A 15,480-nucleotide genomic window follows, 5' to 3' on the forward strand; every position below is an offset into this window, starting at 1 on the left:
AAACTTGATAGAGGAATGTAACAGGGTGCACTTCCACTCCTGGCTTCTTGCAATGCAGAAACTGCACAGACTCCACCTGTACATTCACAGGGCCATTTAGTTGAGTTCCCTCCACCACCACAAACGGTCTCCATGCATCAGACTACTTTCCGTATCTTTTAGCCTTCTTTTCAGTACCAGAGAAGAGCAGAAGTCTCCCTTCCCTGAATTTTCTGAGACTGAGCTCAGTTAGCCCTGTTCCTCTCTCCCCTTGCATTTCCTTCTTGTGTGTCTATCCTTCTGGGCTGATGCGCTAATTGACTCTTTATTTCATCCAGCCTGCCATCCTGATTATCTAATTACTTCAGTCATCTTACTGGGGGAAAATTAATTGGTGTCCAAGTGATCTGAGTGCAGGCTTACCTATTCAGCTCCCTTCACATTGTCACAAGGCAATAGTGGTAGTTTGCAGGTCAGTGCTTTTTAAAAAAAAAAAAAAAAAAAAAAAAAAAACCACAAAAACATGCTGATGTAAGTCAATTTGGAAGTGGGTTAAGTATTTCAGTTTAAGCGGTGGGATAAACCTATATACAAGACAATTTGTATATGAACTCATATCAGTTTCTGCCAGAAAAAAAGAGAATTACACTGGTGCAACTTTCCATTGTAGACAAAGCAGTGATTGCTGCATTATCAAAGGTCCTGACCCAAATGAGTGGTGGTAGTTGCAGTGACATGTTAGTGCAGGAAATTTAGTAGGCCTTGAATTTGGAAGTGCTGCAAGAACTGTTTTCGGATAACTAACGTTGAACGCTGGAGATTGTTTGACAGGATCCCATACTTACACTTAAATGGACTACTCCATTTACCCTTTCCTAGCTGCTTCTCTCTTTACCCTTTCTGGAGGATGAGTGGTTGATTTGCCAGAGGGAGTGAAGGACGTGAAGCAGATATTTCAAAATCAATAGGGCACTAACTTTAAAATTACACTTTTATCTGAAAAAAGAAAAGGAGGACTTGTGGCACCTTAGAGACTAACAAATTTATTTGAGCATAAGCTTTCGTGAGCTACAGCTCACTTCATCGGATGCCTTCAGTGGAAAATACATTATCTGAAATGTTCTACATACTATTATGTATGAATGAGAAATGCTTGTTTACATTGTGGTTTTGATAACTTTGTGTAGTCATTTTCTCTTCTGTTCATATAGTAACTGGAGAGAGATCTTTAATAATAATAAAAAAAAATTTAAACCAAAAATACTAACAGGAAGACTTTGGGACAAGTCAGTCAATATATCCACTACACATGGTCTCAAACATACCTTCTGTTCTGTGAACAACTTGCATGATTTTTGACCCATACGTTAAAGCTTGTACACTTGAATGCTGGAATTCTGCCTTCTTCATTTTGATATACTTCAGAAAGGAGGATCTTGTAATAATTTCAGAATAGTAAAAATGTTTCCAATTGATGTTCCAAAAATGGAAAGAATGTGAAAACATGATTATAGTCTTTGTATGTAAAACTGGTATGTTTTATCTCATACAGAATAATAGTTAGTATAATGAATGGTTAGTATCATTAATATGGTTCCTCTGATTCAAAAGGTTAATTTTTAACTGAAGACAATATTGATTTACAAATTAAGCATACCATTTGTTGTTTGGTGCTTTATTCTTAATGAATTACATTGGATGTGAGGGAGAGGAGGAAGTGGTACTTCAGTCAATCTCTACTCATAAACCCAATGTTTCTGTTAAATTGCTCAGCAGTGCAGCTGTTAACATTTAAACAATTTTTAGGTTTAAAAGTTAAAGATAGAGGGGAATACTTTCAAAATGGCCTAAGGGTTAGATCCAAAAATAGACTTAAGTACCTAACTGCCACTTTAGGCCTCTAAGTTCAACATTTAGATACCAGTGAGGTCCACAAACCCATGCTCAACTGTTGCCTTATCCTGGAGGTGCCTAAATTCTTTAGGTGACGAAGCTTCCATTGGTGGGCATGCACAAAACCATTTAAGTCTTGACACTGCCGAACTGCTTAGCATCCTAACTCAGGTCTAAGACTGGCAAGATTGTCAAACCAAGCATTCCTCTGCATATCTCACTTGTGGGGCCCTCACACAAAGGACAACTGGGGGTGAACAGATTAGAATTTTCTGTGTGGGTGCAGCTGGGAAGGAGGGGTCTCGTCTCAGCATACTCATCATCCCAGTGGTTAGGGCACTTACTTGGGATGTGGGAGACCTGTTTTCAGATTCCCCCTCTGCTTTGGTTTGGAGCATGGACTTGACTTTGTGTCTCCCATATCCCAGATGAGTGCTCTAACCTCCAGGTTATTGGGTATTCTGATGTTCATCTCTCTGGCTCTTCCCGCTATTCACTGGGCCAAAGAGAGCGAGCATATGTGACTCTATATCCTGGTTGTTAGGTAGTCACCCAGGTTGTAGGAGACTCAATTTCATGTTCTTGCTCCAAATCTGGCACAGTGGGGATTTGAATGCAGGTCTTCTGCATTCCGAGTGAATGTCTTGACCATTGGGTTAGTGGCTATACTCGGGTGGAAGTCTTTTCTTTTTCTGAGCTAGAGCTGACCTGTCTTAGGCACCCGACAGAGATAAGTGCCTCACTCCAGCCTGGAATTTGGTGCTTTATGGCTTTTTCAGGGGTGGGGCTTAGGTCTCACCCTTCTTCTCAGAATTTCCTACTCGCTAGCTTACGTGGGTACTCATTCAGCATGCCGGCTTCCATGAATCTTATTCTTAGGTACCAGACTCTCCCCATGCATTGTATAGGGAACCTGAGCACCTAACCCAGGGCTGAAAATTCCACTGGGTGGCAAGGCATCTAAAAATTAGGCGTTACAATGCTTAGCATTGCACCTAAGCACCTTTGTGGTTCTAACCCTAAGTGATTTAAGCTCATAAGTCCCAACTTTACCCATAGTCAACTTGAAGAGTAGGTCTAGAAGGGTTATGTGATCTGGATGTACCCAAGAGTAAAATAATAAGGGAGTTAAATTCAAATTAATGTCTGAATAGAAACATGAAAACAAAAGCTAGAGAAGAACCTTAATCTGTAAGAGTTTTTCTTTATGCACCACAAAATGTGCAATATAGATAAAGGATGCAGGGATTAATAGGAACTGGTTCAATTCTCTGTATAATCAAGAAGAAATTAAGATTCCTCCAAATGGTCTCAAATTTTAGTTTATTTATGTTGCTTTGAAATATGGAGTATTGGAAATACAAGCTAAAAATCAATTGAGTGAAAATGATACACTGTATACTTGCAGTATGCTGAGAGCATGATTCCGCTCCCCCCTGAAGTCGATATGGATGTTATCATTGGGAGCAAGGTGTAGGCACTATGTTGTTTGCCATTAATGTTATGTAATCTTGTGCAATCAAGTATAGGCCTGGACATTTGTTCACACAGATTTTCATCTTTTGGAGTCTGCAGCCAACCAGTTATTTCCTCCTATGTTACCTACAGTCCTCTAAAGTTGGCATCAGAATGTGGCCCAGCAGGGCTGACAATTTTTCCACTGGGGATCTCCCTAGTGCTTCTAAATTCATTTTCTGTGTTTTGGAGTTCACAACCCAGTAGCATGCAAAAACTAGTCCTTTCAGTGACCGCTAAAAACAGACTTCACTATATATTGAAAGTTAAGATTGTATTCAATTAAACAAAATACTGCGGTCAGTGGAGTAGAGTTTGTTTCTATAGCTTGTACTGAAATTCCTTGATTTTATGCTTGTAAAATCTCAACTTTAATAGTTCAGTAATAGGGTCTCCACATTTAGCACTTGGAATGTAGTGTAAGTGCCTGGAAGATTTGATATCAGTTATGACCTGTCAGCTTGTAGAAATATTTGAACTTGGCAATTTTTTTTTTGGTTCTGCTCCTTGGTTCATTAGGTTTAGTGCTATATTAATGCTACAGGTAAGGCTGAGGTGACACCTCTAAAACAATATTTTTTGTTGCTTATAACTGTTGTGTATAATATACTCTGGAGGGGGATGATGCACTTTTAAAGTCACCATTTTCATCTGATTTAACTCCTTGTTTGGTTCCCATTACCATAATATCTAAGTGCCTCAAATCTTTTGTGTATTTATTCACACACCACCTTTCTGAATTAGGGAAGTTATCCCCATTTTACAGATAGGGAGCTGAGGCTTAGAGAAACTGACTCACCCAGGAGCAGGGAAATGAGCCAGGTCACCCGAGTCGCACCATAACCTGGACCATCCTTTCTCTCTTATTTAGGAGAAGAGTCTTAAGAATCAAAATCAAACATCATCTTATTTACAGATACCATGATTATGTAGTGAGATTGCTTCTGACATAAACAAAAGAACCTGCTCATCCATCTGTCTGACCCCTTTATGTTTAGTCAACAGCAGCATTTGCAATTGATTATGTTTTGCTAGCAGCTGAGTTGTGAATGTAATCGTTGATGGACCATGGGAATAGGTATGGACTGAAACACAGTACTATATTTAAAAAACATATTGTGAATTAATTCCTTCTGAAAGCTGCTCTGTCAACAAAAGTCTGGACGCTTAAATTTTCTAAAAATATGTTTAGCATGGACAGCAGCAGTGCGAGCTTCCCTGCATTACTCTGCCCATATGCTGTAGTCATGATCTGGAGGGATCAGTTCTAGAACAAGTAGGATATAGATTGAATTAATTGACCAGTTATGTAACAAAAAAAATCTACATTTCTAGGTTGCACTTTCATGATAAAGAGATTGTGCTACAGTACTTGTATGAGGTGAATTGAAAAATACTATTTTTTATAATTTTTACAGTGCAAATATTCGTAATAAAAATAATTAATATAAAGTGAGCACTGTACACTTTGTATTCTGTGTTTTAATTGAAATGAATATATTTGAAAATGTTGGGAAAAAATCCAAAGTGCAATTAATCACAATTTTTTTGAGCTAATCACCTGAGTTAACTGCAATTAAATCAACAGCTCTACTTCGAACTCTTTTTGCCACCACATTTCTTGTGTGGTATCGTGAGCCCACTTATTACAATTTCCAAAAACAGTCAAAATTTATCTTGGCTCGGCCTTCAGCTGAAATTTTTAATTATTTCTCATATTGATTAAAATACTTTCAGGGATCCAGAATCTTCCTGCCAAACTATCTGCACAGGCATCAGAACTGCATTTCATCAACTTTGTCATCTACGTCGCCTTTCCTGTTTCAGAATATACTTCTGGAACTTCCTTCCTGGTATTCAGGACATTCATTCTGTGAAGTCTTTCAACTTCATCCCACACTAGACCATTCGTTGTCTTGATCACTCTGCATTGCTATGTAGGCCTCTGTTCCTTACATGTCTCTCCTTAGTCAGAGACTGGTCTCTTTTTTTGATGCCCATCTCACGCTTTTCTTTGCCATGGAATCCTTTTTCCTCATTGCACCTCATTTTAAAATCTCTCATTTGCTTACAAATGACAGTTTTCCTAATACTATATTAGGGATACCAAGAGTAAAGAAAGGAACTTGTATATAAAATGCATTTTGTCTACATGCACTTAATTTTTGTGTGTATTTGTTTTGCAGCCTTTAAATTTTGACTTTCATTTCATGATACAAAATAGAAAGTATTATTCAGATGGACAAGAAAATGACCTCTAAAACTGTCAAATGAGCTCAAGAGGAATGCTTATTAAATCTAAAAGACTCCTGGTTGCAGATAATTACTTATAGCAGCATGTTACAAATAGATGCTAATAAGGACCTTGAGTGGAATATCTAAATTATCAGGTTGTAAGATCTAATTTCCTTGATGAACGTAGTTTCCATTAACATTAATGAGACTCGCACTGGAGGGCGGGAATACACAGTAGGTATGAAATAATCCATGAGAAAACTATATAGCAGTTCAGAAAACTAAGGACAGCAATATGAAGACACTGTGGCTCTTCAGCCACCTTTGTGGTTGGTCAGTCTGTCTGTCTTAATGTTAACACAGACTGTTTCTTCATGTATTGTGGGACCTTTAGGACATTCATGTGACTAAACATGACTTTTTTAATATAGTTAAAATAGCATTATGTAATGTAATTTTTGGAATAAATCAATAGACTTAGTAGTGTTCCTGCTAATGCATACTTAAAATCTGCTGCCATGTTTTCATTCTAATTTATTCTTAATTTGTTTTTATCGGTAACGTAAACAGAACGTATGCTGTTGTGTGTCAGAGCTGATGTCTGACTACTACAGTGTTTTGTTATCTCTTCTGATGTCCTCATGAGCTTGACGCGTGTACTGAATGCATATTGTGTGAAATGAGAAAAGCCTCGTTTAAAGATCACCTTTTATAAAATGTAGAGGTAGCAGAAGTTCCAGTGATTTGGAGCAGGGGTGGCCAACCTGTGGCTCCGGAGCCGCATGCGGCTCTTCAGAGGTTAATATGAGGCTCCTTGCATAGGCATGGACTCCGGGGCTGGAGATACAGATGCCAACTTTCCAATGTGCTGGGGGGTGCTCACTGCTCAACTCCCTGTTCTGGTCCAGGCTCTGCCCCCACTCCACCCCTTCCGCCAAGGATACTTCCACTTACTGAGGATAGTCTTTTCTCAGGAAGCTGACCAACTGTTTCACTAAAACGTACTCAGAATCAAACAAGTATGCAGCCAATATTCATAACTTTGAATACAAAAATGATACATGCATACAAATAGGATTAATAGATTCAGTAGATCATAACCTTTACAGAGATGTGTTACATGGCATATGTAGCGTAAAACACATTCTAGTTATTCATTCATAAGTATATTTCCATAAAGTCTTATGGGGGGCACCGTCACACATGCTATATAGGTGAGAACTTTGTAAATGATCTAGCATATCTCACTGCCACAGTTTCCCAGATATTCAGCCCAAATGTTACTCTTGTTTCCATCCTGTTGTTCTTAATTTACGCCAAAAAATTAAAAATTATGCGCAGAATATTTTAAAATTCTGCAAATGTTATTTGTCAATGCATAAATGTGGCTCCAGCATGGCAGTGGGGAGCACAGGCCACTGGCTGCATTGATGTGGGAGGTCACCCTGAAGCCCACACCTCCCCCAGTACAGGGACTTGGTAGTGAGGCTGCACCGGACCCTGACACAGTGCAAGGGCTGGACCTTCCCCAGAAATACCCCAGGACCCCGCCCCTCTTCACCAGGTGTGGGTGGGCAGGCTCAGCCCAGCAGGATCCAAGCGTGAAGGGGCTTAGTGTGGAAAGATCCAGGTGTGGGGTGAGAGGCTTCTGTGTGTGGCAATCTGGGTGCAGGCAGCTTAGTGGGAGATCTGGATGCACAGGGGCTCATTTGGGGGTTCTGGATCTGGATGCATGGGGCAATGGGACTCTGCAGGGGATCCAGGTGAAGGCGATTGGGACTCAGTGGGGGGGGGGTTTGAGGGGGAGATGGGGCTTGGCCAGGGGGTCTGGGTGCTCAAGGAGTGCCGCTTGATGAGGTGGGGGTCCAGGTGGAGCTGGTTGGGGATCAGTGGGGTGGGGGACTCAGCAGAGAGGTCCAGGTGTAGGGGGGTAGGGCTTCTCAGGGTGAGGGTTCGATGGGCCTGCTTAACAGGGGGGCCCCAGCTGCTACTAAGGAGATGCCGCATGCCAGACTCCCGCTTCCCCTCCCACGATTCACCTATCCTCTTTTCTTTCCATCCCCCTCCCCCTGCCCTATTGCACTCCTGCTTCTTCCCTTCACTCCCGCATTTCCCCCACTCCCCCTTACCTAGTCCCACCACAGGCACTCACTGTTGCACAGAAAATAGGAAGGCTCCTGACACACAGAAGGGAAGCACAACTGGCACTAGGAACCAGGAGGTGGTGTTCAGCTGCAGAGTCAGCGGAGTCCAGACGCAGCCTCCTTCAGCTAGGCTGCTCTGCGCATGCCTCACCTCTGTTTGTGGGGGAGCGATCCCCCCAAAAAACTGCATCCATGCTCATCCCGTCCCATGTTTCCTCCCCCCTCTTCTCCCAGTGCGGCTTCTCTGCCATTTTCTGCAAGGAAGCACAGGAATTCTGCGGGGGGGGGGGGGCATTTTCTGCAAGCACATAGTCACAGAAGTTCCCCTGGAGTATTATTTAAACCACCTTAAGCAATTCCTCTTCTTCTGTGTTTATACCCTTCAAATAATTGTAGTCCGTTGTGTCCAGACTTGGACATTACTTACCCTCAGTATACATAAATTTGTATCTTCCTACTTTAGCTTCAGTAAGCCTCTCAGAACTCCTTTTAATTTGTCTAGCCTCATAATAATGAAGTATTCAGAATTGAATCCTGTATTTCAGATGTGGTCACAACGCACCATTGCCTTGCTTGAAGCCAAATATCACATCTATAACTTTCCTCTTTTATTTCTGATTTGTTTTTGGGGGAAACAACTTGTCGGAAGAAGTATTCTCTCTAAATTCATGCTTATTCTCATGGCTCTATTATTCTTTAAAGATTGAGATTTCCTTTTTAATATTTGCTCCATTTCTTTACTAGGGATATTTTACTAGTCAGTCAGAAATTCGCAGGATTAGTCTTTCTTTCTTTCTGTCTTTCTTTCTTTCTGTCTTTCAGAATGGCCCTTTATTTTTGCTTTCTTATTGAAAATTAGGAATATTCTGTAGCTCTTCAAAAAACAGTTTTTAAATTACATTCAGGGATTTGTGGGGTTTGGTTTTTGTTCTTTTTTTTTTAAGTTGAAGATATTTGAGAAAGTCCATTGTGAAGGAAGGCATGTTGGCTGCCTGTTGTTCTATGTGTCTTTCCAGAGGAATTGTGTTCTCTTTCTTAACAAGAGTGTCCTTAGAATCCCCCAGCCTTGTGTCACACTGGATTTAAAAAAAAAAATTTGCATCTTAAATGTGGTGGAAGCAAGCCAATTGATGGAGTGGAATAATGGTTTTGTGGCAAAGGATTGGACTGGGATTTGGAGATCTGGGTAGTATTCAGAGCTACCTGGCATAGCCTTTAGTAGAGGGGTGGGCAAACTATGGCCCGCGGGCTGCATCTGGCCTGTCAGGGCTTTGGATCTGGCCTGTGGGATTCCCAGCCCCACGCCACTCCTGGAAGCGGCTGGCACCGCGGCCCCTGCAGGGGGGCAGAGGGCTCTATGCGCTGCCCTCGCCTGCAGGCACTCCTCCCCTCTCCCCCTTGCGGTTCCCATTGGCCTGGTACAGGGAACCGCAGCCATTGGGAGCTTCGGGGGAGGTACCCGCAGGCGAAGGCAGTGCAGGGACATGGTGTGGGCCGCTTCCGGGCATGGCGCAGGGCCAGGGCAGGCAGGGAGCCTGCCTTAGCCCCGCTGCGCACCTATGCTACCCTGGAGACACTCCAGGTATGTGGCGCTGGGCCAGAGCCCGCACCCCTCCTGCATCCCAGCTGCCTGCTCTGAGCCCCCTCCTGCACACCAACCCACTGCCCTGAACTCCCTGCCACACCCCACATCCCTCCTGCACCTCAACCCCCTGCCCTGAGCCCCCTGCTGCACCCTGCACACCTCCTGTACCCAAGCCCCCTGCCCTGAGCCCCCTCCTGCACCCTGCACCACCTCTTGCACCCCAACCCCTTGCCCTGAGCCCCTTCCTCCACACCACACTCCCTCCCACACCCTAACCCCCTGCCCCACCCCTACATTCATGGCCCTGCATACAATTTTCCCACCCAGATGTGGCCCTCGGGCCAAAAAAGTTTCCCACCTCTGCTTTAGTAAATGTTTTAGATATTTTTATACCTACTTGTCATCTGTAAAATTGGATAATACTTCCTTTTTCAGTCTTGTCTGTTGAGATTGGAAGCCCAAGATGAAAATAATGCATATCTGCTCATCCTGAAGAAACTGCCACTAAACCATCAGTCCTACCTGTGACTCTTAACTACAACTCTGATTTATGCTATTGGATTTGCCAGGGGCAGGAAGAAGAAGAGGGATTGGAGAAAGAAAGACTATTTAGAAGTTGTAAATCTCATGGCAAATCCCAAAGGGACGTGGCCTCCTTGTAGGTCAATCTTTGGCTAGGTCCTTAAGGTGGTCAGTCTGGATATTTTCAGTTTGTCCATCACTGGCAATATTATTGTGCCCCCACATCCTTTGGTGCCCACATTATTGCCAGTAGTGTAGTGGCATTCCTTGGTGTCAACAAATTCTGAAGTGTTTATCTTCCATTTTAATATGTCCTTACTAAGAAAGCCATCAAATCAAACTAATACTGATAGATGCAATTGCTAGGTTTGGCTTTCAGTATCCTTATTTCTGATCTTGTCCTGTCTCAGAACATGGAGCAGCTTATGAAGATAGTGAGAGTCAAAAAACATCGATCCAGTATTCTTTAGTCTTCCTCAGCACCCATATTTCACTTTTGTACAACAGCGCTTGTATACATGTGCATCTGTAGATCTGCAGCTTTGTGATAAGCTTGCTGTCACAGCATCGCCACAGATGCTGCTGAAACATGACAGTGGCTGCTGTCATACAGGCAACCACATCTTTAGAGCATCCTCCATTACTGTCTGCGATACTGCTCTCTTTATTCGAAAGTTCTGCCATGTAATTTGGTAGTTACAGTAATTCTGTAGTAATAAGAAAATGAGTTATAAGAAAACAATTTAGACTATGGCTCCTCTTTTCCTGTTCCAGCAAACATTATATCTCACCCTTAATTATACCTTTTATTGTAGGGTGGGGGTTCATCTTTGGTATATGGAACTAAATAGGCTGCATTTTTAAAATTTTTGTTGTGAAACAGCAAACTAATCTAAAGTGGTTTATGTAATATCACTTATAAGAAGGGAAATAAAAAAAGACAAATTTAATTAACCATCAAGATGTACATGCCTTAGAGTAATCATGTGATCTCATTATTGTAACTGTTCTTCCTCTCCCCTTCCTCTGTTTTTGTCCATTTATAACCCTTTTGTTGTGTTCTGAATTTAGATAGTCCCTGACCTGGAAAACACAACAGCCTCTTAACCTTAGAGACAACATATGTTTCCCTGCTTTTTTAAATTTTATTTTTTAAAAGATACAGAGGTCCAGACTTTAAAGGAATCTACATGTTGCAACACGGAGCATTGCAGTGCCTGACTGACTTGGGTGCCTAAGTCACTTTTGAAAATAAAACTTTGTCTCCTACATCGGTTGGGCATTGCAATGCTGAACAGAGCAACTTCTAAGTACATTTAAAAATCTGGATCAGAATTCTCAACTCTGCTAGATCTGTGGTTGCACAAAGGCCTTTGTAATTGGAAAATTTAGATTTGCCCTTCCTATTGCTTTTTTTCCCTAGGGCTGTAAAGCAATTTAAAAAATTAATCATGCGATTAAAAAAATATTTTTGGATTTTTTCTACATTTTCAAATATATTGATTTCAGTTACAACACAGAATACAAAATGTACAGTGCTCACTTTATATTTATTTTTATCAAAAGTATTTGCACTGTTAAAAAAACAAAAGAAATAGTATTTTTCAATTCACCTCATACAAGCACTGTAGTGCAATCTCTTTGTTGTGAAAATGCAATTTACAACTGTAGATTTTTTTTTTTTTTTTTGGTCACATAACTGCACTCAAAAACAAAACAATGTAAAACTTCAGAATCTACAAGTCCACTCAGTCCTACTTCTTGTTCAGCCAATCTCCAAGACAAACAAGTTTGTTTACTTTTACAGGAGATAATGCAGCCCACTTCTTGTTTACGTTGTCACCTGAAAGTGACAACGGGCGTTCTCATGGCACTGTTGTAGCCAGCATCACAAGACATTTATGTGCCAGATGTGCTAAAGATTCATATGTCCCTTCATGCTTCAACTACCATTCAAGTGGACATGCGTCCACGCTGATGACGGGTTCTTCTTGATAACAATCCAAACCAGTGCAGACTGACGCATGTTCATTTTCATTATCCGAGTCAGATGCCACCAGTAGAAGGTTGATTTTCTTTTTGCGTGGTTTAGGTTCTGTAGTTTCTGCATTGAAGTGTTGCTCTTTTAAGACTTTTGAAAACATACTCCACACCTTGTCCCTCTCAGATTATAGAAGACACTTCAGATTCTTAAACTTTGGGTCGAGTGCTGTAGCTATCTTTAGAAATCTCACATTGATACCTTTTCGTTTTGTCAGAACTGCAGTGAAAGTGTTCTTAAAATGAACAACGTGCTGGGTCATCATCCAACACTGCTATAACATGAAATATATGCAGAATGCAGGTAAAATGGAACAGGGGACATACAATTCTCCCCCAAGGAGTTGTCACAAATTTAGTTAATACATTTTTTTTAACGAGCGCCATCAGCATGGAAGCATGTCTTCTGGAATGGTGGCCGAAGCATGAAGGGGCATACGGCTGTTTAGCATATCTGGCACTTAAATAAATACCTTGCTATGCCGGCTACAAAAGTGACATGCGAACGCCTGTTCTCACATTCAGGTGACATTGTAAATAAAAAGCTGGCACCACTATCTCCCGTAAATGAAAACAAACTTGTTTGTCTTAGCGATTGGCTGAACAAGAAGTAGGACTGAGTGGACTTGTAGGCACTAAAGTTTTACATTGTCTTGTTTTTGAGTGCAGTTATGTGACCAAAAATATCTACATTTGTAAGTTGCACTTTCACGACAAAGAGATTTCACTACAGTGTTTGTATGAGGTGAATGAAAAATACTATTTCTTTTGTTTATCATTTTTACAGTGCAAATATTTATAATCAAAAATAACATACACTTTGATTTCAGTTACATCACAGAATACAATCTATATGAAAATGTAGAAAAACATCCAAAATATTTAATAAATTTCAATTGGTATTCTATTGTTTAACAGTGGATTAATTACAATTTATTTTTTTTGAGTTAATCGCATGAGTTAACTGCGATTAATTGACAGCCCTAATTTTTTCCACTTAAAAAATTGTACGAGAATCCAGCCTCTAAGGCATATTGCTATAACATACAAGGGGTTGGTCTGCCTTTAGTTATTCTGAAACAATGCCCAGAATTAAGTAAAGCTGTTCATTTTGAAAGCTGTAAAGTCTTCAACTAACACTTTATTGTAGTGTTCTGGAGCTACTGTACAACATTTGAGAGGACGCTTGCATTATAAACTGTTATTTCTCTAAGCACTTGGAACATCTTGAGAAAATTACTCATTGGGCTGAAATTTTCGTGCTTGGCAGGGCTCCAAGTGTACATACCAACATGCACATGTGGTGCACCACAGGTGTGCAAGAAAGCAGTATGAATGTTTGAATGTGGGAGTCAATCTGAGTGTAACCACTAAAAGGCTTTTTTTTTTTTTAATGGAAAATTGTAAGAACACTGTCAGATTACTGTTTTAAAATTAATGTCAGCTGTTACTAATAACACCTAAACTCTTAGTTTTGGTTAGTGTATGTCACTTGTGCTGGCTCTTTACTCTTTTTTGCACTTTGCTCATCTTAGAAAATGAAATAGCTTAGTAATCAGTTTTCTCATAACTTATGCATTTGCACAATGGTGTAAATGGTGGCTTGCAAAAACTACAGGGGAATTCAGACAAACATGTTTTGTGAGTTTAAAAATTCACAAAAACCTTTCTATCAATGCTTATTGTAGCAAGCTTAACTAAGGTAAAATGGACTTTTTGGGGGAGTGGGGGTAACTGAAGAAATAAATGTAATGGCATAAACAGCAATACAAAATTCTCTATACATACATATTATGGCTTCTGTGGGCCCATGAATTCAAATTTCTTGCCTCTCTCTCATTTAAAATTGTAGTAACCTTGCACTAAGTTGTTCTGTATTCATGGTAACATCTTGTTTCCAATCGCTTCTCCATTTGTTGTGCAGATTTTTTCCTAAAACTAGGCCTGTCACCTGAGAATTTAAAAGTTTTACTTTTCAAACACAGTTCTTAATTTCCCTGAGAAGTTGGATCTAATGAAGTGAGCCTTACTTATAAAGTTAGTCGTTACAAATTTCAACAAAACATTTTGCCAGAATTTGCTGATTTGTCAGACAAAGCATTCCACGTAACCCTGTTGATTTTGATGAAAGTCCACTGGAAACCTGTCTGCCTGGTTTTCAGCTAGCTTGCCCACCACCTTCCTCTGGGTGCGCTACTTCACAGCCAGGGCAGCCTGCTGAGCAGACTACCCTGGCAATGGGGCTCCCAATAGACCTCGACAGAAAACTGTAAATCTTTTTTCATGGAGAATTCTGAAAATGTTTGGTGGTTCTTAAAGTGCTTATCCATGTATATTCCACTATTAGTGCACATTTACCCCAAGCACTTGTTTGTTGTTTGTCATCCATGTCAGCTGAGGTCGCACCTATGTCTTGAGTGTCCTCATCCCTCCCATTTTGAGCCTCTGGTTTCATGTTCTCTATTCTGTCTGTTGATCAAAACAGCCTTTAGTAGCAATAATGTCTGCTAGGAGGGTGAGGAAGATACAAGCACTCTCAGTAGGACCTCCATGCACAGAATTTCATAAAGACAGGGTGACCTTGATATCTCATCCAAAGTTCTTGCCAGATGTAGCCCCGACCTCTGTCACAGTCAGGTAATACTTCTGCCTGTTTTCTTTCCCAAACCACATTCCAGCAAAGGGGAGCTAAGCATCACATTTTCTATGTACTTTGGGCACCTGACTTCTATTTTGACAGGACCTGAGCCATTTTTGATATCCTCTAGATAGGATGAAAGGACAGGCACAAAGACTTTATTAGATTTCTACCTGCATTAAATATGGCTATGATTTAACCAACAAAGACCCTCCATTGAGTGTTACAGCTCATTCAACAAGAATTCAAGCAGCTTCTGAAGTTCTTTGATTGGTGTTCCAATACTGGAGATGTAGGACAGGTACTTGCGCTTCAGTACATATGTTCACCGAACATTACTCCATAATAGCAGCATTGAGATCTGATGCTCACTCTTGCATGGCTGTGTCACAGTCATTGTTCAGGTCGATTCCTATCACCCACTACTTGTGATCTAGGTTGCTGCTTGAGTTAACAGCAGTGGAATATAATGTGGACAAGCACTTGAATGAATGGTTGTCCCTATGTATTTTGTGACCTGCCCTCCTTCCCTGCTAATAGAGTCCTAAAACACAAGCCTTCTGCATTGGTTGGGGCCATCACTCAGGTGGGAGGCTTAAGGACACTCAAGGCACAGGTACGAACCCAACAGAGACATTGCTGACCAAAACAATTTGAACTGGGGTACGTGCACACCAAAAGTGGAATGTATACAGACAACCCCTTACAGTAACTGTGATCCTTTTAGATGTACGTAATGGGTTTTTTTTGTTCTGACATAGAACAAAACCAAATTTTGAAATCTTAAAATCCTCCTCAAAATGGAATTACTGTTCCTTGCCTAGCTCTGTTTTATTTGTTTGAAAAACTCAATAAAATATCTGAAATCCTGTTTTGTTGGGGGGGGGGGGATTTGTTGCTGAACAGATCTCAAAGCAGTTGCTTATCTG

At 40.9% G+C, this 15,480-nt stretch overlaps 1 protein-coding gene across 1 annotated transcript in view; it reads left to right on the plus strand.

Moving 5' to 3' along the window:
• ETNK1 (ethanolamine kinase 1) overlaps positions 1–15,480 on the plus strand; it is a 56,204-nt gene that overhangs the window by 11,453 nt on the left and 29,271 nt on the right. The window lies entirely within an intron of this gene.

Source organism: Dermochelys coriacea, chromosome 1 (assembly GCF_009764565.3).
Source record: "Dermochelys coriacea isolate rDerCor1 chromosome 1, rDerCor1.pri.v4, whole genome shotgun sequence".
In the NCBI taxonomy this organism is placed as follows: Eukaryota; Metazoa; Chordata; order Testudines; family Dermochelyidae; genus Dermochelys; species Dermochelys coriacea.